This window comes from Ovis canadensis, chromosome 18 (genome assembly GCF_042477335.2).
Source record: "Ovis canadensis isolate MfBH-ARS-UI-01 breed Bighorn chromosome 18, ARS-UI_OviCan_v2, whole genome shotgun sequence".
NCBI lineage: Eukaryota > Metazoa > Chordata > Mammalia > Artiodactyla > Bovidae > Ovis > Ovis canadensis.
The window spans coordinates 47,999,946-48,025,178 of NC_091262.1; the positions used below are offsets into that span (position 1 = coordinate 47,999,946).

The 25,233-nt window shown below is 45.8% G+C and overlaps 1 long non-coding RNA gene across 2 annotated transcripts; it reads left to right on the forward strand.

The window, feature by feature from the left end:
• LOC138423828 (uncharacterized) lies at positions 1-24,962 on the forward strand. 2 transcript variants are annotated; one of them, XR_011250466.1, is made up of 4 exons: positions 1-139; positions 1,213-1,505; positions 16,853-16,902; positions 24,165-24,962. It is a non-coding gene; the product is annotated as an uncharacterized lncRNA (long non-coding RNA). The 2 variants fall into 2 exon arrangements; XR_011250465.1 differs by lacking the exon at positions 24,165-24,962 and adding an exon at positions 20,771-22,182 and having other exon boundaries at positions 20-139.
• The last annotated feature ends 271 nt before the right edge of the window (positions 24,963-25,233 follow it).

Sequence of the window (25,233 nt, forward strand, 5' to 3'; positions counted from 1 at the left end):
AGGGGTGTGACTGCACTCCAGTCGGGTAAAAGGAAGCTCTGGACAGGAATCAGCCAGGCTTCAGCTTTCTGATGGGGATTCTGAGGCACTCAGGCACAGAGACGGCTCTATCACCCAGGACTGTCCGCCTGGCAGCCAGGTGAGGTTGAGGACCTTGCTCCTTCTGTAATATTCTCTCTGGGGTCTCCAAAGGGCCTGAAACCCCACCGTTGGTGCTGCTTGTCTGGAGAGGCAGTATCACTCTTTGAACTCCACTGTCCCAACTCTAACTGCCTCCGGGGAGGAGATTTACACCCAGTTCTTGTTTTATGTGTATATATTTTTTATTTCTCTGAAGCTAATAATAGCCTTTTTTAAAAAGTGTCCTTCTATCTACATTGTCTATTTCTTTAAGTTGCCTTTTAATTTTCCCCTGTTAGTTTACTTGTTTAGAACTGTCTTTCTTTTTAGAGGTTCTCTCAGTTAATTCACTCAACATAAATGTACTCCCACGTGTTTAAAGGGAGACCCCTCTACTAGGAAGGAAGCCTGTTGAAGGCAGACAATGTGCCCTCCCAGTTGTTGCTAATCCCTGGCACAAGAGAAGATGCTCAATAAATAGTTCTTGACTCAACGAGTGGGTGAGTTGGGTGAGCATCAGATGCCAGAAATGAAAGCACTTTGGAGGCTCCCTTCTCCACACCCTCTTTTACAGATAGGGACTCTGGGTCCAGACCAGGTTCCTTAGGATGTTTTAAGGCTATCTCACACAATGTAGGGGACCCACTTCCCCGGTGGCACTAGCTGCCTGCCAATGCAGGAGACATAAGATATGTGGGTTCAATCCCTGGGTTGGGAGGGAATGACCACCCACTCCAGTACCCTTGCCTGGAGAATCCCATGGATGGAGGAGCCTGGCAGGCTACAGTCCACAGGGTCGCACAGAGCTGGACATGACTGAGCGACTTAACATGAGCATGAGCGTGCGTGGGGCATCCGCAGTCCATTGGGTATGTGAGCATGTTACCAGCCTTCCTGAGGGTCCTTGCACCTCATTCCACATTGCCAAAGACCTTGATGGTAACCCAGCGCCAGGCCATCCTCAGAATCCCGTGCAGAACAGCTGGGGGTGGGGGTGTGGGGGGAATGGGAGCTATGGCAGGTGAAGCAAGAGTAACCTGCCCACCGAGTCTGCACCCATCAGTCACTGACAACCCTCCCCCATCTGCCCAGATCCCATCACCTCCTGAGGGTAAAAAGGGGGCAGCATGAGCCACCTCTCCCAGGAAGGACAACAGGACAAGGGCCACCGGGACGCAGCGGGCCTCTACTAAGAAGCGTCTCGCGTCTTCCAAGGCGCTTCACAGTGGGCCACGTGGGGCCACCCACCACAAAGCCTGAGAAGCAGTGGCACGCCTCCAAGGGTGGGACTTATCACCTCCTAGGCAGCCCCTCAGCTCTCCGGGTGCCATCATCTTATCAAGCTCTCCCTGCAAAGCCTGTCCCACAGGAGATGATGCGAGCAGGTAAGGACACAACCGGGAGTCAGCTCCCCTTTCTCTTTCCAGGCCAGGAGCTCCCTGGGGGCCTGGAGGTGGGGGTCCTTGGTGAGTGTGTGAACACCCTGACTATCCCTAGATCGCAGATGCGGGCATAAAGGCCCAGGACTAGAGAGCATCTCCCAGACCCCAAACCTCTGCACCATCCCTGGATACCCGGCAGCCCTTCCACAGTGGAAGGGAGAATTGGAAGGTGTGGAGTGGGAGGGAAGGAGTCAGGTCTGGAAGCCCTTCCTGCCTGCCCCATCCTGGCTCCTGTGGGCCTCAGGGTAGAGTGCCCGGCAGTCCTGGGATGCAGGGCTTTCGGTGTTAAAATCCAGACAGTCCCAGGCCAGCTGGAACAGCTGATCGCCCTAACAGGGGAGGTGGTGCTCGCCTCTTCCCAGAGTTTTTCTTCCGGCTCCCCCTTCTCCAGCCCTCCTTGGAAGCCCAGCCCTTTCTCCTCCCATCCCTCCAGCCTCTCCTTCCCATGGGGCGGCCAATCCCTCCCCAGCTGCAGCGGCTCAGCCCTCCTGAAGCCCCCACCCCAAAGAGGCCTCACTCCCGCTGAGTGACCAGAGCCACGTCAGCTTTTCCTGGAAGGCAAATAAAGATCCTGGAGAGAGAGAGAAAGAAAATAGAGTGAGAGGGATAGAGCCCAGCAGAGAGGGAACCGGAGAGAAACTGAGAGACCAAGGAAAGAGAGACAGAGAGATGGGGGAGAAAGAAAGAAAAAAACCGCAGAATCACTAAGAACCAGGGTTAGAGTGAAGGTAGACAAAGGAAGACACAGCAAAGGAGATGGAGAGAGAAGGTCTAGTGGGCCTGGAAATCAGCTTTGAGAGGAAGGAGACAGCAGGCACTCAGAAGCGTGGGCAGCCGTGGTGGTAGGGTTTTGCCATCATGCCAAGAGGGCAGGTGGGTCTTGATCCCAACCTCACTCTCTCTCCACACAACTTGTGGGAATAATTGGTAGGGAGCTCAGCTGCTCCTGGAGGGACTTGGGTAAGCCTGTGGGTCTCCCCAGAAGGAGAGTCTGTCCTGGGCCATTGAAAATACAGTTTCTCTTTTTCATGTGGGAGTCAGATGAGACTGTCTGACGTCCTTCAGCCTTGATGTTCTAGAATTTCTAACGAACATCTGCCTTCGCATGAGGAGTTTGCGTGCACATGTGTGTTCATGCATGTTCATTTCCATTTACATGCACTGTGCTGGTTTTCTATGTGTGCTTGTTGACACGTGCACACTGTGGGTATGAGGGGTGGACAGCTCCAGCGTCAGCTCCTCGTGCAGGCTCCCAAGGCTGTAACTGGGGGCATAGGCCAGGCCCCATCTTCTCGCCTCCACCCAGAGGCCCTCGCCCAGACAAAGCATGCCTGGCCCCCGGCTGACTCTACTCCTGTTTTCTCTCCCACCCTCCACATTCCTCTCCACACACCCCTCCCCATTGCTCAGGTGTGAGAGTTTCTCACCTAGAGCCAGACATCCGGGAACGTGAAGTCAAGTGGGCCTTAGGAACCATCACTATGAACAAAGCTAGTGGAGGTGAGGAAATTCCAGTTGAGCTATTTCAAATCCTGAAAGATGATGCTGTGAAAAGGCTGTACTCAATATGCCAGCAAACTTGGAAAACTCAGCCGTGGCCACAGCACTGGAAAAGGTCAGTTTTCATTCCAAACCCAAAGAAAGGCAATGCCAAAGAATGCTCCAACTACCGCACAATTGCACTCATCTCACACGCTAGTAAAGCAATGCTCAAAATTCTCCAGGCCAGGCTTCAGCAATATGTAAACTTCCAGATGTTCAAGCTGGTTTTAGAAAAGGCAGAGGAACCAAAGATCAAATTGCCAACATTCACTGGCTCATCGAAAAAGTAAGAGAGTTCCAGAAAAACATCTATTTCTGCTTTATTGACTATGCCAAAGCCTTCGACTGTGTGGATCACAATAAACTGTGGAAAATTCTGAAAGAGATGGGCATACCAGACCACCTGACCTGCCTCTTGAGAAACCTGTATGCAGGTCAGGAAGCAACAGTTAGAACTGGACATGGAACAACAGACTGGTTCCAAATAGGAAAAGGAGTACGTCAAGGCTGTATATTGTCACCCTGCTTATTTAACTTACATGCAGAATACATCATGAGAAATGCTGGGCTGGATGAAGCACAAGCTGGAATCAAGATTGCCGGGAGAAACGTCAATAACCTCAGATATGCAGATGACACCACCTTTATGGCAGAACGTGAAGAAAAACTAAAGAGCCTCTTGATGAAAGTGAAAGAAGAGAGTGAAAAAGTTGGCTTAAAGCTCAACATTCAGAAAACTAAGATCATGGCATCCAGTCCAATCATTTCATGGCAAATAGGTGGGGAAACAGTGGCAGACTTTATTTTTGGGGGCTCCAAAGTCACTGCAGATGGTGACTGCAGCCATGAAATTAAAAGACGATTGCTCCTTGGAAGGAAAGTTATGACCAACCTAGACAGCATATTAAAAAGCAGGAACATAACTTTGCCAACAAAGGTCCATCTAGTCAAGGCTACGGTTTTTCCAGTGGTCATGTATGGATGTGAGAGTTGGACTATAAAGAAAGCTGAGCACTGAAGAATTGATGCTTTTGAACTGCAGAGTTGGAGAATACTCTTGAGAGTCCCTTGGACTTCAAGGAGATCCAACCAGCCCATCCTAAAAGAGCTCAGCCCCGGGTGTTCTTTGGAAGGACTGATGTTGAAGCTCAAACTCCAATACTTTGGCCACCTGATGCAAAGAGCTGACTCATTTGAAAAGACGCTCATGCTGGGAAAGATTGAGGGCAGGAAGAGAAGGGGACGACAGAGGATAAGATGGTTGAATGGCATCACCAACTCAATGGACATGAGTCTGAGCAAGCTCCGGGAGTTGGTGATGAACAGGGAGGCCTGGCGTGCATGGGGTTGTAAAGAGTCAGACACGACTGAACGACTGAACTGACTGAACTGAACTGAGGGGACAGAGTGACAATATAGTGACTGGGGAAGATCTGGAGAGTTGGTATCTGAAAGTCTCCAGAGATAGAGGAAGTGAGCCCTACAGATTCCAGTTTGAGAAAAGAGCAATAGCAGGGCCCCAAGGTGGGAGCAGGTGATGTGAGAAGCTGAACACAGGGAGCAGGGTGGGGGGTGGTGCAGATCACGGAGACACTTTCTGGTTTTCAGGATCTGAGGAAGTGAAACCAAAGAAGAGAAGGAAGAGACCCTCAGTTCAGTTCAGTCGCTCAGTTGTGTCTGACTCTTTGCAACCCCATGAACCGCAGCACACCAGGCCTCCCTGTCCATCACCAACTCCTGGAGTTCACTCAGACTCACGTGCATGGAGTCAGTGATGCCATCCAGCCATTTCATCCTCTGTCATCCCCCTCTCCTCCTGCCCTCAATCTTTCCCAGCATGAGCGTCTTTTCAAATGAGTCAGCTCTTTGCATCAGGTGGCCAAAGTATTGGAGTTTGAGCTTCAACATCAGTCCTTCCAAAGAACACCCGGGGCTGAGCTCTTTTAGGATGGGCTGGTTGGATCTCCTTGAAGTCCAAGGGACTCTCAAGAGTATTCTCCAACTCTGCAGTTCAAAAGCATCAATTCTTCAGTGCTCAGCTTTCTTTATAGTCCAACTCTCACATCCATACATGACCACTGGAAAAACCGTAGCCTTGACTAGATGGACCTTTGTTGGCAAAGTTATGTTCCTGCTTTTTAATATGCTGTCTAGGTTGGTCATAACTTTCCTTCCAAGGAGCAATCGTCTTTTAATTTCATGGCTGCAGTCACCATCTGCAGTGACTTTGGAGCCCCCAAAAATAAAGTCTGCCACTGTTTCCCCACCTATTTGCCATGAAATGATTGGACTGGATGCCATGATCTTAGTTTTCTGAATGTTGAGCTTTAAGCCAACTTTTTCACTCTCTTCTTTCACTTTCATCAAGAGGCTCTTTAGTTTTTCTTCACGTTCTGCCATAAAGGTGGTGTCATCTGCATATCTGAGGTTATTGACGTTTCTCCCGGCAATCTTGATTCCAGCTTGTGCTTCATCCAGCCCAGCATTTCTCATGATGTATTCTGCATGTAAGTTAAATAAGCAGGGTGACAATATACAGCCTTGACGTACTCCTTTTCCTATTTGGAACCAGTCTGTTGTTCCATGTCCAGTTCTAACTGTTGCTTCCTGACCTGCATACAGGTTTCTCAAGAGGCAGGTCAGGTGGTCTGGTATGCCCATCTCTTTCAGAATTTTCCACAGTTTATTGTGATCCACACAGTCGAAGGCTTTGGCATAGTCAATAAAGCAGAAATAGATGTTTTTCTGGAACTCTCTTACTTTTTCGATGAGCCAGTGAATGTTGGCAATTTGATCTTTGGTTCCTCTGCCTTTTCTAAAACCAGCTTGAACATCTGGAAGTTTACATATTGCTGAAGCCTGGCCTGGAGAATTTTGAGCATTGCTTTACTAGCGTGTGAGATGAGTGCAATTGTGCGGTAGTTGGAGCATTCTTTGGCATTGCCTTTCTTTGGGTTTGGAATGAAAACTGACCTTTTCCAGTGCTGTGGCCACGGCTGAGTTTTCCAAGTTTGCTGGCATATTGAGTACAGCCTTTTCACAGCATCATCTTTCAGGATTTGAAATAGCTCAACTGGAATTTCATCACCTCCACTAGCTTTGTTCATAGTGATGGTTCCTAAGGCCCACTTGACTTCACGTTCCCGGATGTCTGGCTCTAGGTGAGTGATCACACCATCGTGATTATCTGGGTCATGAAGATCATTTTTGTACAGTTCTTCTTGTATTCTTGCCATCTCTTCATAATATCTTCTGCCTCTGTTAGGTCCATACCATTTCTGTCCTTTATTAAGCACATCTTTGTATGAAATGTTGCCTTGATATCTCTAATTTTCTTGAAGAGATCTCTAGTCTTTCCCATTCTATTGTTTTTCTTATTTCTTTGCACTAATCACTGAGGAAGGCTTTCTTATCCCTCCTTGCTATTCTTTGGAACTCCGCATTCAGATGCTTATATCTTTCCTTTTCTCCTTTGCTTTTTGCTTCTCTTCCTTTCACAGCTGTTTGTAAGGCCTCCTCAGACAGCCATTTTGTGTTTTTTTTTGCATTTCTTTTTCTTGGGGATGGCCTTGATCCCTGTCTCCTGTATATTGTCACGAACCTCTGGCCATAGTTCATCAGGCAGTCTGTCTAACAGATTTAGTCCCTTAAATCTATTTCTCATCCACAGTATAATCGAAGGGATTTGATTTAGGTCATACCTGATGGTCTAGTGGTTTTCCCTAGTTTCTTCAGTTTCTGAATCTGCCCCCTCACTCTGCCTTATTTGTCCCTCTTCTTCTTCATTTTTTTTTTTTTTTTAGCTGCATGGCTATGGGATTTACAGGATTTTAGCTCCCTGACCATAGATTGAACCCGGGCCACGATAGTGAAAGTCCTAAACCACTGGACCACAAGGAAATTCTCTGTCTCTCTTCCTAACACCTTTGATGTATCCGAGTATAATTCTTCTCCATCTCCCTAGTCTGAATATGAGCTCCACATGAGAGGGTATTTGGTTCTGTTCACTGCAATACCCCCAGTGCCTGCCAAGGGCCAGTCACCTAGTAGGTGCTCAATAAATAGTGTTGAATGAATTAGTGAAGAAAGACCTCTAGGCTCCTAGCAAGACGCCCCTGTACGCAGCCCTCCTCTGTCTGCCCAGTGTCCCACCAACCCCTCCCTTCTGTGTGGCACTGCCCTCTCTGTCGCTGGACACTCTCTAGCTGGCCTTTCTGATCCCCACCTCCTAGCACCATCCTCACTGCCCTCTCCTGACCTTTCCCTTAGTTCACAGGGACCACTTTCAGCAGCAGTGCCAACTAGGACATATTTCATTGGAATTATTTTTGTTCTTCTGCAGGTCAATCCCACAATTTCCAGAAATTCAGACCTTGGCCACTCACCCAGAGCACACAGCAGATTTCCAGTTTGCAGCCCCAGCCCTTCTCCAAGGCTAGAGGTGGGACTGGGGAGTGCTGCGAATGAATGAGGCCTTGAACTAATGTTCCAGACTGGGGCCAGAGTTACAGGGTCAGGATACCTGTCCCTAAGTAGCTCTAGGGTGCCAAAACAGGCCAAAGGCTATTTGTTAGGGGTCAGCTTGAAAGGCTAGGTTTGGATGAAGGTGCAGGTTTAGAGGGTGGGACAGGAGTATTTTAAAACCAGGTCTGAAGCAGGGTCTGGGATCCAGAATGGGAGAGTAGCAATGGTCCCTGTGCCTTATTGGAAGGCAAAATCCTTGGCAGTAGGCAGAAGACTATAGACTAATGTAAACATGCCAAAGGAGAAACAGGGAGACAAGGGCAGCGAGAGAAAGAAGAGAGGAGAGGGCAGGCAGCACTGCAGCCATGAGAGAACAGGGTGTCAAAGGTGGTGACAGCTAGGAGGAGCGTGGAGCATCCTGCCAGCAGCAGAGAGCCCTCCAGGTTAATGCTGCCCATTAACCGGCCAGGCGGCAGCACCGTTTCCATGTAATCCTGCTCCACACAAACCTGCAGAAAGAGGTTGCAGGCAGGGCAGCAGGCTTCTCCCAACCTTGAGAGGCTTCCTGGAGGGTACCAGTGAGAGCACCACCCGGAAATGGAGGGAGGACAGGAGTTCCTGCTGAGGCTGCTGACCATTGGGAAGCAGGGCCACAGGGCTGTGCTGACCTCAGCCTAAGGCCGCCTCTCAGGGGAAGACAAGAAGAGGAGACAGGTGGCCGGCCAAGCTGGGGAGGCGGCCTCGGCTGCAGAGAACTCTGGGAGAGAGCCAGGCAGGCCAGAATGCTGCACTACGTAGGGGTGTAGGGGTTGGGAGAAGGGGGTGTGAGCTGGGGGTGAGGAGGATTTGAGGGAGGAGCTTGGAACTTGAATGGTGTTTCATGACAAAGAATGCAAATCATACAACAGAAAATCAAATGGACAGAGAGGCTTAATATAAAATATTACAGTTCTCTGCCTCCCATCCTTTCCTGCCCCGTCCTCCCCAGAGGCAACAAGTTGGGCTGGTTTCTGTTTTTAGTTCTGCTGTGGTTACACACATCAGGCCTGCCCAGAACGTTTGCAGGGCCTGGGACAAGGGCACACGGGGGGCACACATTGCATGTGTCTAAATATTTAGAAGTTGTAAATCCTGCAAGCTACATAAAGTGTTCTATTCTCCTACCTTGAAAAATGTACTTTCATAACCGCTTGAAGGCCAAGTTCAAATTTAGAATTCTTGTACTCTTTGGAGTCCTAGAACTAGACAGGCAGGCAGGGCCCACCCACCGTCTCCCACAGCCCCCAGCTGACAGCTGGCCTGTTTCTCTTCCCACCCCAGGCTCCATCCCATACCATGAGGGGCCCTATGCAAAGAGAAGTGAATGCCCCAGTCCCGCCACCCAAGCTCTGTCCACATCCCCTGCCTCCCTCAAACTGACTCAGGCCTAAGGGGACACACACCCTGGTGTAGCTCTCCCTCAGGAGGAGTGGTTAGGGTGAGAAGACTTACAGATGCCCTGGAAGTAGGTTTCAGGCTGTTCATTTGGGCAAAGAATTCCAGGGTCCCAGGTCTAGAAGTGGGTGCAGGCTCTAGGTGGAAAAGTCCCCTTGAGAGGCATGTGCAAGATGGGATTGCTAGATAAAATACAGGAAGTCCATTGAACAGCAATAATTTTTTAGTGTAAGTATGGCCCCAATAGTAAATGGGAGCATACATATACTGAAAAAAAAAAAAAAAGAACAAAAACCATATTTGTTATCTGAAATTCTACCAAACATGGCAACTCTAGGCTAGAGTCAGAGCAGAGCCTTCTAAAGTGCAGGGCTAGCTAAAATAGTCCTGGTTCTCCTGTTGGTTGCCTTTGTTCTCTAAATAGTACCCCTTCCTTCCTCCTCCATAGAGTGGTGCTGTGTGCTGTGCTTTGCCGCTCAGTTGTGTCTGACTCTTGGCTACCGATGGACTGTAGCCCACTAGGCACCTCTGTCCACGGGGATTCTCCAGGCAAGAATACTAGAGTGGTTTGCCATGCCCTCCTCCAGGGGATCTTCCCAACCCAGGGATTGAAACTAGGTCTCCTGCATTGCAGGCAGATTCTTTACCATCTGAGCCACCAGGGACGGAGATGCCATCTAATGCCTCCCACTAAACAAAATGAGAAATCTGCCATTCCTTTCTCTCCTCTTCCCCTCCCCCACACTCATCTACCTCTCAACCTGTCTGTAACAGTCTGACATTTTAAAAGAATGATGATATTTAAATGCTGTGTTGAAGTCATAATTACGTCAGTTGCATTTTCTCTTTAGATCGGCTTTAAAAGTTAAGAAAAATCAATAAACCAATATTACTAGGAGTACAGTTCACTGCTGAGCAAAGGAATATGTACCCAAGGATGATTTCCTTCCCTTCTGATCTGAGGTCGTGATGCCCAGGCCGTTTAAAGGGTGGCTGAGAATGCCCCAAGGTCACATGTATTCAGTTTTCTTAGGCTCCATCAAGTACTCAAAGGCTTGCCACATTTTCATTTGCTTTATATTTGGGTGATGGCTTTTTTTGTACGGCTTTTTATTTTCATGGAGTTTCTAATTGCTTTCTTTATTCCTATTGTCAAAAGAATAATGGGCCTTCACCATATTCTAAAAATGACCCCGCTTTGTATACATCTCCTTGTGCTGACATTGCCTCGTATTAAAAGCCCCTACTTTCCTTAATGACTTGCTTTATTGATATACGAGCTGCTTCTATTTATTTTTGCTTTTCAAGCAGCTGGAAGCCCTTTGAAACCCTGATGCCTTGTTCAGTTATAGAGCCCAGAATGAGGCCAGGCTTGAGAGAGCACCACTGACTTGATGGACATGAGTTTGAGCAAGCTCCGGGAGTTGGTAATGGACAGGGAAGCCTGGCGTGCTGCAGTCCATGGGGTCGCAAAAGTCGGACACGACTGAGAGACTGAACTGAACTGAGAGGGCATCTAATCAAAAGACCCCTTTAGAACCCTCAAGCTCCTCCCTGATACTCAATCATAATATTCCCTCTAGAACACCATCAATTCCGGGGAAGTTTTTACTCCAAAGAGGCCCATCACTTTGGAGAATTTTGAGGGTATCCTTCTTAGAAGAATTCCAAACATTATTAGTGGTTTCTGGAGCCCTGTGCCTAGCCCCAGTTCAGTGACTACCTTCAGGAAGCTTCCGTCTGTTGGTTTATCTTGCCGCTACATGAGGCTCACACATGAAGAAAAGCCCAATTGCCCATCCCAGAGAATGAGAGATCTTCTCTCGCTCTTCTCCTTACTGCTTCCTATTGGACACTGGAGACCTCTCTCCCAAGAAGGAAGGCTGGTTGCTGGTGGGAAGAGGGCAGAGAGGGGTTGGGAGGGCACATCGATTGACCCACCCCTCTTTAGGTTGTATGAACGATTAGGGGATACCCCAAAGGCCACAGTGGGGGCATTGAACTCAGAGGCAGTGTTACCAAAATCTTGGCTCTTTGTGAACCAATGCCAGACAGAAATAAGGAGACAGAGTTATGGAGGAGAAAGAAAGGGTGCCTTTTTTGCCCTGCCAGGCAAAGGGGGAAAACAGTAGGCCAAGGCCAGCAGAACTATGCACCCTGTACCCAGTGAGTAGGGAGAGGTTATATAGTCAGGCCGGAGAAGGCAATGGCACCCCACTCCAGTACTCTTGCCTGGAAAATCCCATGGATGGAGGAGCTTGGTAGGCTGCAGTCCACGGGGTCGCAAAGAGTCAGACACGACTGAGTGACTTCACTTACTTACTTAGAGAGGAGCACAGGCAAAGTGTGGGCCATGGCAGAGAGTGAGGGTGGCCGCCAAATGTGGTGTGGCTAGTTTTCATAGGCTGGGTAGTTTCATATGCATTATTCCATCTATTTTGGAGAATGGGTGGAGGTTTGCAGGAACTGGGCCACTGCCCACTCCTTGCTCTTTTGATAGTGCCTTGGAACTGTCGTGGTGCCTCTGGGTGTGTCATTTAGCTTGCTGACTGAGGATCAGGGTCTAGTCTTGTCTACCATCGTGGTCCCATTTGATTCTAACCGGTTTATGTTGTCTTGGGCTATGTCATTCTTTCAAAAGTTGTGCCCTGTCCTTTTCCCTCCTGTTACATTTTTAGCCTTTTTTTCTTTCTTATTTGAGGCAGGAATTACCTAAAATTGTACCTACCATTCTTTAAATACCATGTGCCAGACCTTTCATACAAACTATCTCCTTAAAACCACACAGAACATAGGCATTTTTTATTACCCATTCTAGAGAAGGGAGGTCTTCCCTGGTAGCTCAGCTGGTAAAGAATCTGCCTGCAATGCAGGAGACCACGGTTCAATTCCTGGGTCAGGAAGATTCCCTGGAGAAGTGATAGACTACCCACTCTGGTATTCTTAGGCTTTCCTGGTGGCTCAGATGGTAAAGAATCCACCGGCAATGCAGGAGACCTGGGTTTGATCTCTGGGGTAGGAAGGTCTCCTGGAGGAGGGCATGGCAACCCACTCCAATATTCTTGCCTGGAGAATCCCCATGAATAGAAGAGACTGGTGAGCTACAGTCCATGGGGTCATGGAGAGTTGGACACAACTGAGTGACTAAACACAGAGAAGGGAACACTGAGACTAGGGTTAAGAAATTCATCAATGTCCCCTTGCTTAGGAAATAAGGGGACCAGAATGCAAAATCTCTCTGTTTCTCAAGGGGCCTGACATTCTGGATCAACTGTGGCTTTATCAGGAAAGAGGAGGATAAGAGACGTGAAGGTGGAATTTGACCAAAATCCCAGCCACCAGAGTGCCAGTGTGAGGAAGGGAGCCAGGCCCTGACAGCTCATTGACTTCTCTCGTGTGGGCACCTTGGAGCCGGTGAAGAGGCTTGGATGTGAGAACTACAGGACAAGAGCTGCGATTTCTGAATTTGGCATCTGGAGCAGAGGAGATAGATTAGCAAGGCGGGAGAGAAGGAGGCTGGGGTGCAGGGAGAGTTGTCAGGAGGTTGTGTCAATCACCCAGAGGAGAAGCAGTAGGAAGAGGGCAGCAGTGGAGTGGGCAGGGGTGAGAGGCAGTGAGGAAATAACCAGATGGGAACAAGTTGGGCCTGCGCTTGGGGTTGTTTCAGGAAGGCAGACCCCTTCCAAGGCCCAAGAGTGGGTTCTTGTCTAACACTCAGAAATGAATTGTCTGAGGAGACACGTGTGCTGACAAAGCAAGAGACGTTATTGGGAAGGGGCGCCCGGGCAGACAACAGAAGGGTAGGGGAACCCCAGAACCTCATGGCTTGCAGTCTCGGGTTTTATGATGGTGGGATTAGTTTCAGGGTTGTCTTTGGCCAGTCATCCTGACTCAGGATTCTTACTGGTGGCACACACATTGCTCAGCCAAGATGGATTCCAGCGAGAAGGATTCTGGGAGGTGGTAGGATGCGTGGTGTCTCCCTTTGACCTTTCCCAAACTCTTCCGGTTGGTGGTGGCTTGTTAGTTCCATGTTCCTTACCAGGACCTCCTGTCTTAAAACAACTCACACAAACAGTTACTATGGTGCTTGGCCAGGGTGGGTGGTTTCAGTCAGTGTGTTTCTGCTGACAGGATGAGCAAAGGGGCTTTCCCTGGGCTGGCAGAGAAGGCAGTCACTGCTTCACTGGTTCGCAAAGGGATGGTGAGAGGGAGCAGCTTCCGTGGCCCAGAGACCCTCATTCATTCACTCTGTAGCATCCCCTGGGCTCCTTGATGAGGCAGTTTCTGGGGACAGAGGCAGGGGATGAGGTGGAAAGCAGGCTGCCTTCATAGAGTTTATGAAAGTCCCTGAGAGCGAACTCTCTGAGCAAGAGTTCTTCCCCTCTCCCCCATTCCTTCTTTCCTCTTGAGAATTTTTAGGGTTGCGGTTGTGAGCTTCTAGGGGAGGGGAGAGTCTGGCTGATCCCCTTCTTGTTCCTCCCCAACCACAAGCTGATTCTTTACCCAAAGCCACATATGTTCCCCAGGGCCCTTTCCACACCTGTCCCATTCTCCAATTTCACTGGGGGACTTCTTTTCTTTGTGTTTTCTTTTTGTCTCAGTTCCATTCAAGGCAGTTGTGCACGTCCATCAGAATGACTGCTGTGAAATGTTAAAGCAGTGAAATAGCACTATTCACCTATTAGAATGGCTGAAAAGGAATTTAAAACAAAACAAACTCTAAAATAATCAGGTGCTTGCTGGGATGCGGAGCAGCTCGTACATGGCTGGGGGAATGCAAAATGGCACAGCCACTTTGGGAAACAATACAAGAGCTTACCTTTATATTTAGTGTACAACCCATCAATTCTACTCTTAGGGAGGTACTCAATAAAAATAAAAATACATGTTCATACGAAAGCCTGCTTGCATATGTTTAAAGTAGCACTATTCATAATCACCCAGGACTGAAACAACATCAGGTAGTGAACGAATTAAAAGAAACACAGGCATACATCCATAATATGGAAGGTCGCTGCTGCTGCTAAGTCACTTCAGTTGTGTCCAACTCTGTGCGACCCCATAGACAGAAGCCCACCAGGCTCCACCATCCCTGGGATTCTCCAGGCAAGAACACTGGAGTAGGTTGTCATTTCCTTCTCCAATGATGAAAGTGAAAAGTGAAAGCAAAGCCGCTCGGTCATGTCCGACTCACAGCAACCCCAGGGACTGCAGCCTACCAGGCTCCTCCATCCATGGGATTTTCCAGGCAAGAGTACTGGAGTGGGTTGCCATTGCCTTCTTCGATAATATGGAATATTTCCTAGCAATAAAAAACATTGAATAACTGATACACACGACATGGATGAATCTCAGAACCATTATGCTGAATTACAAACAGGATGACCAACTTTTCAGAGAGTCTAAGACAGCTATGCCATACCAGACCAAAAAATAAATGTACAATAATATCATGTGTAATAAATAATTATATACATATGAGCTATTACTTTCAAATTTTTACTATACAAGTATAAAAATAGGTTTTTATTTGAAATTATGTATTATTCTATATTGTTTACTTTCTGTTACACAAAAGCTATCATTTAAACAATAGTAGCAATGGTGGAAACAGTGTCAGACTTTATTTTTGGGGGCTTCAAAATCACTGCAGGTGGTGACTGCAGCCATGAAATTAAAAGATGCTTACTCCTTGGAAGGAAAGTTATGACCAACCTAGATAGCATATTCAAAAGCAGAGACATTACTTTGCCAACAAAGGTCCGTCTAGTCAAGGCTATGGTTTTTCCAGTAGTCATGTATGTATGCGAGAGTTGGACTGTGAAGAAAGCTGAGCGCTGAAGAACTGATGCTTTTGAGCTGTGGTGTTGGAGAAGACTCTTGAGAGTTTCTTGGACTGCAAGGAGATCCAACCAGTCCATTCTAAAGGAGATCAGCCCTGGGTGTTCTTTGGAAGGAATGATGCTAAAACTGAAACTCCAGTACTTTGGCCACCTCATGAGAAGAGTTGACTCATTAGAAAAGACTCTGATGCTGGGAGGGATTGGGGGCAGGAGGAAAAGGGAACAACAGAGGATGAGATGGCTGGATGGCATCATTGACTCAATGGACGTGAGTCTGAGTGAACTCTGGGAGTTGGTGATGGACAGGGAGGCTTGGCTTGCTGCAGTTCATGGGGTCACAAAGAGTCAGACACGACTGAGCGACTGAACTGAGCTGAGCAATGGTGGTCATTAATAGTAGAACTAGGCATGTAGTAAGTGTGAGAAAAACTATAAAAATATTTTTGTACTCTTATATCCTCTGACATAGCAGTTTATCTTTTAAACTCTATTGGATATTAAAATTTTGTAAGTTAATCATACATACATGTAAGACTTCTAAAAGGAACACTCTATAAATATAATAGTATCAGTTAAACAAAACAGATATTACCTGTACTTAATAAAAAGTAACAAAGATGTTTTTCCTTCTGTCCCATGATATGGTAGCATATTTTTACTCTTTCAGCTTCTTTTACCAATGACACCTCTCTGAATTGCCTGCAGCCTTTATGACAGCCTTCTTTTTCTTTATGTGGTGGTGAAATGGAATAGAGACCAATAGAGTTTAAACAGTTAAACACTTTGACCTGCAGTTCTGCTCTTCTCAAGCCTGCACTACACAGGGTCCTAGTGTTGGCTCAACGTGACAACACTGTGCTAGGCAGCCTCTCAAGAAAAAGTGTGTGAGCCTGGAATACTTAGGATTTTACTTATTTGCATCAGCAGAAATTTGAACTTGTAGAAATTAATTTCCACCTCTCCAAAAATGCCCTTCCTCTTTGTACCTACAAGCTCATTTTAGGAGACCAGCTGTTTGTCAGCCTTTTGTGTCTATAAATTCATCCCATATGTTCTCCATGTCTAAGACATCCATCATTTTATTTTACTTTATTACTAATCTGATTTGTTTATCTGTGTCTGGTCTAAATGCAGCATGAGAGGTTTTTGGTTGTGGCACGTGGGCTTTTCTCTAGTTACCTTGCAGCATGTAGGATCTTAGTTCCCCGACCAGGGATTGAACCCACGTCCCCTGCATTGGAAGGTGGATTCTTAACCACCGGACCACCAAGGAAGCCTTAAATGTCCGTCATTTTAAAACATCTTGAAGCATATTGAATGGCATCACAAGTTAAACCTCTTTTCTCAGGAAAAGTGGTTCCAAACCACAGAGGCCATTTGAACTTGTGAAACTGAATTTGGGTTTCAAATGAGTGACGGCAAAGGAATTCAGAAAGTCCTGTTCAGCTTGGCTGTCCTTTACCGATGATAATTTTTTGAATTCCGAAGCAGTCTCACTTCCAAGAAATGAGTCGTTTTTTTCATTGGATGAGCTTCTGTCCAACCTGCACCTGAATGGAACTAGTCAGGTGCACTCCGTTCATCCTTTTCTGCAACTTCTTCAAAGAGCACCAGACAATTTTGGGGAGAAATGGCATATAGATTTCCATTTCACAGTAACCCCTTTCTCCACTCTCATCCTCAGTATATTTGAGGAGGGGTGGTGGTCAAGGGCATGCCACACAGCTTTCAGGATCTCAGTTCCCCGGCCAGGGATTGAACCCGGGCCGTGGCAGTGAAAGCTGAGAATCCTAACCACTAAGTCACTGGGAATTCCGTCTCAGTGTATTTCTAAGTTATAGAAGGACATTCTTCTGGTCCCACACTTGGAAAGTGTTATTTTATAGTAGGTCAATATTTTAACATCTATTCCATAAGACGTCTTGTAAGTGTATGCCTAAGGAGGCTATCTTCTTCTACTTCTATAAATTAAAAATCTCATTGAGTGCTTATTCATGCTTTCAGGAAATGGAAAAGTGACCTAAACTTTCATCATGAAAATCTCAATATCCAAGGTAAGCAAATCAAACCTCCTTTTAGCAGTGTTATGTAAAAGGTGTACAGGACGTTTAGCCTGGTGAGATTTAAAAATTTCTCTTTGGTGAGAAGTTCATAGACTAAATGGAATTTTTCAACATTTACTTTTGCACTGTTTGCCAATATGCCAACAGACGAGCAAAGTTAACATTTAGACAAGATAACAATCTTTTGTTTCATATAATCTGTGATTTCACTAAGATCTTCAAAGAAATCAGGAAAACAATTTAAAACTCCATCTTTCAACTAAAAATACCACAGACCCCGGGAGAACCTGTTTGGGTTGCCGTTTTCAGCACATGGCTAGATGTGTTACTGAATGTGTGGATGCTGGAACAGCTCACAGAATCCGCTCTGCCCTGCAAAGGGCCAACGCATCTGTTAAACAAAATTCTCCCCATTTGTTTCCCCAGAGAACATTTTCGCCACAACCTCTGAATCAGGAAATGTAACTTAGTTTCACAAGACAATTGAGAAAACAGCACCATAATAAGTCTAATTCAGCGGCTGCCATGTTCAATTGAGCATTGGTATCTTTGGGGAGATGAAAACTCTTGACTGATTTAGAAGTAACTGTCACCTCCCAGACTTATGAACAGACCCTTCCTTCTCTAGCCAGGCTGCTGTGCTTGGTCAGGGAGGTACTCTCCTCCATTACAGAGACCTCAGAAGAACATCTCTTAGAACAAAGCAAGAGTGTGTCGCCTCCCCACACTAGAGTGAGGTTTCAGGATGACTTTTCTAGACTGATGCTCAGCTAGTCAACTGTGTAGCTGGAAAGGTAGGAGGTGATGCTCTAATTGGTGTAACTGCTTCTGGGCCTTACAGGTGACTAAGAGATGTGGGGGAGGGGAGGGTTTCATTAATATAGTATCCTCAATGCTCTGCACTGGGGAGGTGAGTAGGGAGAGTGAGCAGACGCAGTGATAGGGATGCAGCCCACATTTGTGGAAGAGAGAGCATGTTGAGTGCGTAGATCAGTTGCACCTTTTAAAAAAAGATTTATTTCTTTACTTATTTTTTGTCCGCTCGGTGCAGCATGTGGGATCTTAGTTCCCCAACTAGGGAGCGAACCAATGACCCCTGCAGTGGAAATGCAAAGTTTTAACCACTGGACCACCAAGGAAGTCCCCAGTTGCACCTCTGTCATCAGTTACCCGCGGGCAGGCCTCTCTCTGCTCCATTCAGTTGCTCCTCTCCCATCCTCCCACCGGGAATAAGAAGATGCTCTGTCAGATTGCGTGGACCAGGCAGAGGTCAGTTGGTTGGAAAGAGGCTAGGCCACCAGACTATAGGTTAGCTGCAAGTGAGCCCAATGAGAAGAGAAAGGTAAGCCCCAGCCTGCAATCACAGGGACCCCACACCAGGTGAGGGGGAATATCTCTTGCCATTAATAATTGTGCTGTTTTCAGCTGTTCTAAAAACAGCTCAGAGAAGGAATAATCAACTAAAAATGGATTTGAATGATTTTTTAAGTAAAGGGGAAAGAAAAATCCATCGAAATTAATATCAGGGCATAAAAATGCATAGAGATGAGTAAGTGTTGGCAAAAGCTCACTGTGGGGAAAACCGGTGATTGGGGATGTTTGGTGACTAGGGACATTCACCTGTGCCCAACTTGCTTTGGACAAATCTACTTTTTTGCCACAGTGGAATGCTGGTTCAGTTAGACAATGTTTTTCCACACCTCTCAGAATCTCAGACACCAGGGAGCTGGCAGAGATGTGGGATTTGTCTGGGAAATCCCAGATATGGGATCCAGAAATAGTCCAGAGCCGGTCAAGAGTGATGAAAAGATAAACAAGGCCTGACAAAGCCGCCAGGGGGTGGGGACTCGCTTCAGCAACAGCTTTGGGGGAAGGGTTGACAGATTTTAGCTGACTGGGTTTTGTCAAGAGCTGCTGAGATTAACAGACCAACTTCCTGCCTCAGTCACTAGGGAGGGCTGAGCTGCTGCTGTTAACATACGCATCCAGCTGCAAGAAGTTAGGTAAAAGTGGAGAAAGCAAGGCAAACGACACAGGGAACTCAATAAGTGGCAAAAATATTTGCACCTCCAGCTATTGTTTAAGCTTCCTGTGAGACTGTCATCATTAACCATGTGACTCCGCCATTGTCATCCAGTCACTGCCTCCTGCAGGAGTAAGGAGATCTGCTTTGAAACAATATAGCTTTTTAAAGTAACTTAAAATTTCTCACTCTGATTACACATATTTCCAAGGTAGAAGATGTATTTCCAGAATCTCTAGCAGCTATAGATTTGAACAGGGAGAGCTTAACTTCTAGGGCAAAGAGGGACTAGGCACAAGGTGTCCCAATCTCTTCCTTCACCCCCTGAGTTCAGCAACTGTTCCTTTGTTCATTCCTCCATTTAGGAAACACCTATTCAATGCCAATAATGTTTCAAGAGCAGTCTAAGTTCATGAAAAGAAAAATAAGGGGCTAGTCCCACTCCCTGTAAAGAGTTTACCTTCCAGGTTTCTGATGTTATCCAGGTTTTTAGTTCAGCAAATGATAATTATGTCTTGTCAAATAAACAGAAATCTAGACTTAGATAAGAGATTTAGATAGAGACTCTAATTAGAAAAACTATTGCAATAGGGAGAACATTCATCTCAGAAATCTGCAAACATCTTAAAACCAAACAGAAAAGGGATTTTCGTTTATAGGGTAGAGGAGAGCCAAGAAGCGATAAGCAGAATCATTGGAGGGAAAGCTGAAACGCAAGGGGAAATACCAGTGAGGTTTGGCAGGAAAAGTGTTCCACTGTGGTCTGGCAATTCCCAGGAGAGGCAGATGGGGGAGGGGGGCACAGCCTAATGTTTCTGTGCTTGCGCAGGCTTGGGGGAACAGGGATCAGGGGCCTGGAGTGCAAAGAGAAGCCTGCCTAAAGTGTGGTCAAGGAAAAGCAGAGGGTAAGCAAGGGGCCAGTGTGGATGCTTGGTCCATCTGCAGACACTTTCAATAAGTGTCAGGTGGGCGGCTGATAAGTGCAAGACCAGAGCTGACGAGCTGCACTCCTGCCATTTTCCAATAACCATCCACTCGCACGCCCACACACAGAGAGGCTCACAGGGCTCCTATCCTGTTGTGATTTTGATTGCTTTACTCTATATTTTATATTTTTCTAGACCACAAGCAGTGGCTTCCCTTCCAATGGGTAAAATGCAGCCTAATTACCCCCAAAGCACACCCGCTAGCCAAAGAAAAATGAAGAAACAGGTTCACATATATTCTTCTGTTTCATAGAAAAGCCAGAAGAATGGAAATAGAGTTTGTAACTTTAAAGGCATGAGAAGAAAAATACAATAAATAAAACGGGACCAAATTAACAAAAGGCAAGACATGGGAAGGGGGGAAAAGCCAAAAAAAAAAAAAGCAAATCGTGATGGAGAGAAAACTCAAAATAAGGTGCTAGGAATAGATATGAACGTATCAGGCTTCCCAGGTGGCCCTAGTGGTAAAGAACCCGCCTGCCAAAGCAGGAGATGTAAGAGACGCAGATTCCATCCCCGGGTCAGGAAGATCCCCTGGAGGAGGGTGTGGCAATCCACTCCATTATTTTTGCATGGAGAATCCCATGGACAGAGGTGCCTGGTGGTCTACAGTCCATAGGGTCACAAAGAGTCAGACACAACTGAAGCGACTTAGCACGTACGCATACTTGAACATATCACTAATAAACTGAGCAGTTATCAATGAAAAGAAGGGCATTCAAACTGGGTTTTTTAAAAATCTAGTTACACGTGATTGTGTGGTTAACATGTAGTAAGTTATCTACTGCTCCGTGACAAACCGCTCCAAAACGTAGTGGTTAAAGACAAAAATGTTTCTCACCATCTTGAGGGCTGGCCGTCTGGGCAGTTCTGCTGGTCTCGGCCTGGCGTCGCTGATGTGGCTGATGTCACTGGACAGCTCGACTGAGGCTGAAGAACCCGGGATGTCCGCAGTCCACGCGTGGTCGTTGGTCATTGGTCATGGCTTCGGCGGGGTTCCTGGGCTCTCTTCTCTGTGGCCTCTCATCCTGCAGGAGGTTGGCTGGGGCTTCGTCACAACATGATGATTGGGTGGTTCCGAGGGGGCAAAAGAGGGAGCTTCAAGGCTTCTGAAGACTCAGTTTCAGAAACCAGTTACTTCTGCCACATTCTATCCATCAAAGTGGTCCCAAGTCCAGAACATGCTGCTGGCCGGTGTTAGCAGTGACTGCAGGGATATCTGGGATCAGATTAAGAATGTATTGAGCTGGGGGTACGTCTAGTGTGAGTTCAGTTGACAGGGTAACAATCGGGAAGGCCAGAGGTCCCCAAGCAGCCTGAGGAAATGAACTGCAAGTGGCAGGCATTTCATTCCTTCTCTACACAAAATTGAAAGAGGCTTCTTTAATTCTGTGTTGAGAACACTTGGTTCTGCCTTGAGCTAACCAATGCGTTTTTCTTACAGAAATGTTTTTCTTAAACTGTGTTATTGAAACTGTGTATTTGCTTTCTAATCTACCTTCCTTCAACATGGTTCTGCCTAAAACTAATTTTTTTTCTTTTCCCAAACCTTGGGCTGATAATGGCTCAACAAACCAGGATTTCTGTCAATTGTTTTATGCCCGGGGAATGACACACCTTGTGCCATCCTATCTCAAAAGTGCATATTGTGGGGGATGGACCTGGTGCAATTCCATCAGTCTTGAGGTGTCTCTCTTATCTGTTTAATAGCCTTCTAACAGACATAAAACACCTTGCTAAAAACTAGCAAGGGGGCACTCTTTCTGTCCCCTTCTGATGTCTATGTCAGAAGCTTTCCCTATCTCTATTATACATTAATAAAACTTTGCTACACAAAAATCTCCAAGTAGTCAAACCTTGTCTCTAACCCCAAATCGAAATCCTCTCCTCTGGAGGTCACGAATCCTGGCAACACACAGCTCCCAGCAGCAACCTTTCACAGTGACCTATGTATTTTTATGTGGTTTTAAGTCACTTTCTTAAGCAGTTGTGATTACTCACATCTAATTGTAAAAATGGTGTTTGGGGGTGGGAAGAACTGGGAGATTGCTATTGACATGTATATATTATTGACATTATGTATGAAATAGATAATCTACCGTATAGCACAGAGAACTTTACTCAGTGCTCTGTGGTGGCCTAAATGGGAAGGAAATCCAAAAAAGACGGGGGTATATGTATAGCTGATTCACTTTGCTGTACAGCAGAAACTAACACAACATTGTAAACAATTGTACTCCAATAAAAATTAATAAAGAAAAATCATGTTTGGGAATACTTCCATCACCCACTGACTTACCTGGCACTGGCTTAACCTGGCACTCTGACTGGAAGGTGCAAGGCCAAATATTGAATCATAATATATTCTATGGCATCTGGCAATTACTGAGGTGGGCAGAAGAGAAAAAACAAGGTTTGAGATGCATGGAACAAAAAGCTAGTCTGTAGGAAATTTCTCCCATCATCAGATGTGCAAAATTGTAAGGAAAGAGTTCATTTCTCACTGAAGCTTGGTCAATACCAATGGTGAATCCTATCAGGAATATATTCAGTATTTGCAAAATAGACCAATAACTTCCAAATACTATGGGAAAATAATCTCAAACTTAGAATTCCATACCCAGCCAAATTATTGATTAAATGTCAGGGCACTTTTTTTTTTTCTTTTTGAGTAAGAACCATATGAAATGGAGTTTATCAGAGTCCCTGTCTGTGGGACACAGAACTATAATAGTATTGTAAATCTCAGGTCCAATTGTGTGAGGTCACATGTTTTATGAATCTCAACTAGAAATACTAGAAATAAATTTTGATTGAACATGCTACAGTTAAGACTGTTGTTATTGTTCAGTTTCTAAGTCACTGTCCGACTCTTTGCGACCCTATGGATTACAGCACGCCAGGATCCTCTGTCCTCCACTGTCTCCTGGAGTTTACTGAAATTCATGTCCATTGAGACAGTGATGCCATCCAACCATCTCAGCCCCTGCTGTCCCCTTCGCCACTTGTCCTCAATCTTTCCCAGCATCAGGGTCTTTTCCAATGAGATGACTCTTCACATCAGGTGGCCAAAGTATTGGAGCTTCAGCTTCAGCAAAAGCCCTTCTAATGAATATTCAGGATTGATTTTCTTTAGGATTGACTGGTTTGCAGTCCAAGGGACTCTCAAGAGTCTTCTCCAGCACCACAATTCAAAAGCATCAGTTTGTTGGCGCTCAGCCTTCTTTATGGCCCAACTCTCACATCCATACATGGCTACTGGAAAAACCATAGATTTGACTATATGATTAAGACTGTATTACCTTTTTATTCTTTCAATGGAGAATATAAAATGTTACAAAATCATTACCACTAAAGAAGCACTGGTGCCTTTGGAGTTGACTTGGCCGGGCTGAACTGTTTCCCAGAACTCCCTTTCTTGTATGTCTCCATTTGGGATGGCCACAAGGGACACTTTGGAGGGATGTTTAGAGAGCTGGAGAGAAGCAGCAGCTACTTTGTAGCTCACACATACTGCTTCTTTCCAATTGGCTCACATCCTTGGTCTGGGGCAGCAGCCGGGGCACCACCTTCCCCTAGAGCCTCTTCAAATTCTCCAGCTCCTGAGTCAACTGTGTTTTTAACTCTTCGAGATAGGGTACCAGCTTCTCCCCCAGGACAGCCACATCATCAAGGTTGGAGACAGTTCCAGTCAGTCTTTGTGGGTCCCAGCTTATGCTCTGGGGTGCCAGTTTGTTCATGGTATCCCCCATAACATCCAGCTTTCTTTTCACCCTCCCTGCCCTGCAGACATCAGGCTCCAGCTGAAGATGCAAAGGCAACAGCCTTATACATTCTGCTTAACCAGCTCCCATGATGTGCAAAGTCAAAGCCCTCTAACAGATCTATAGATAGATAGAGATAAGACACATAGATGGATAGATACCTGATAGGTGTATGGATAGATAGTTAAAAGATACATAGATGGATAGATGAATAGACGATTGATGGATAGATAGAAATTTTTCCTTCTAGTGAGATTGGTTTCTGATTGAACCTCAACTAATACAGAAGGCATCAGAGCACAACTAAAATATCAGGAGGAAAACTGTTACAGAGGGATATCATACAGTTTAATGTTGGGCTTATTTCCTGGATTTTGTGTTGTTTGTGGTATTTGTTACCATTTTCAAAAAATGCAAATTGTTATGATTTCTTTTCTCACACTATTTTCTGTTATATTTAATCTTGTATAATTATCTTAGGCCCCATGAAATCAGGATCTTCTCCTGCTTCTCTAGAGAAGGTGCTCCATCAAAAAAGAGGGACTATACCAAGAAGAAAAAGACCCAGGAAAGGGACGGTCCAACATCAGACAGGGCAAACTTGAGGATGATGGTACAGGGAAGTCTCCGGATGGCAACTGTGCAGCAAGTGTAGGGAGCAAGCAGCCTGGCCTGGATGGGAGCAGAAGGAAGGAGAGCTTCAGAGGAATATCTCCAAGAAAACAGAAGAAACTGACCAAGTAACTCACTTTTAAGGGTACACTGAGGGAAAATGTATATTTCTGCAATAAGTTTTAGGGTATGCTCAGTTGCTAAGACGTGTCTGACTCTGCGACCCCTTGGACTGTAGTCTGCCAGGCTCCTCTGTCCGTGGAATTTTCCAGGCAAGAATATTGGAGTGGGGTACTATGTCTTCCTCCAGGGGATCTTCTCAGCTGAGGAATAAAACCCGAGTTCTTCTGCGTCTCCTGCATTGGCAGAGTAATAGAAACAAACAAAAAATAAACAACAACAACAAAAAAACCCCACCAAACAACCAAGGTAATTATCAGTTCCAGAGAGAACAAAAGGTTCTACAAGAAAAGAAATAGAAGCTTAATTAGTTACAGGAACCAGCCGTGAATAATGTCTGGGTAATTATCATAATGTAAACACTGAACGTTGATTTTAGCAAAAATGATAATTTAATCTCATCGGAAGATAGAGGAGGTTGAGAGAGGGTATGAAAGAAAGCTAATTTTTCAACTTCCATAGAAAGTCAATAAGTAATACACAAAATTGAAAGAAATAACACAAAAGTATTTTTTTAATACAGTGGGAAATGTTGGAAGAAGTAGCTGAAAAAATTGAAAGTGTTTGCCTTAGAGAATTGAAATCAGGACTATTTTTCAACATGAGCCTTAGAGAATTATTTCATAGGAAATTAATTTTAATAATAGAAAAATATACATTAGGCATATGCATTTTGATTATTTTTTATTACAATTATTTATTTCTTTATTTTTGGCTGCACTGGATCTTCCTTGCTGCACATGGGCTTTTTCAGCTT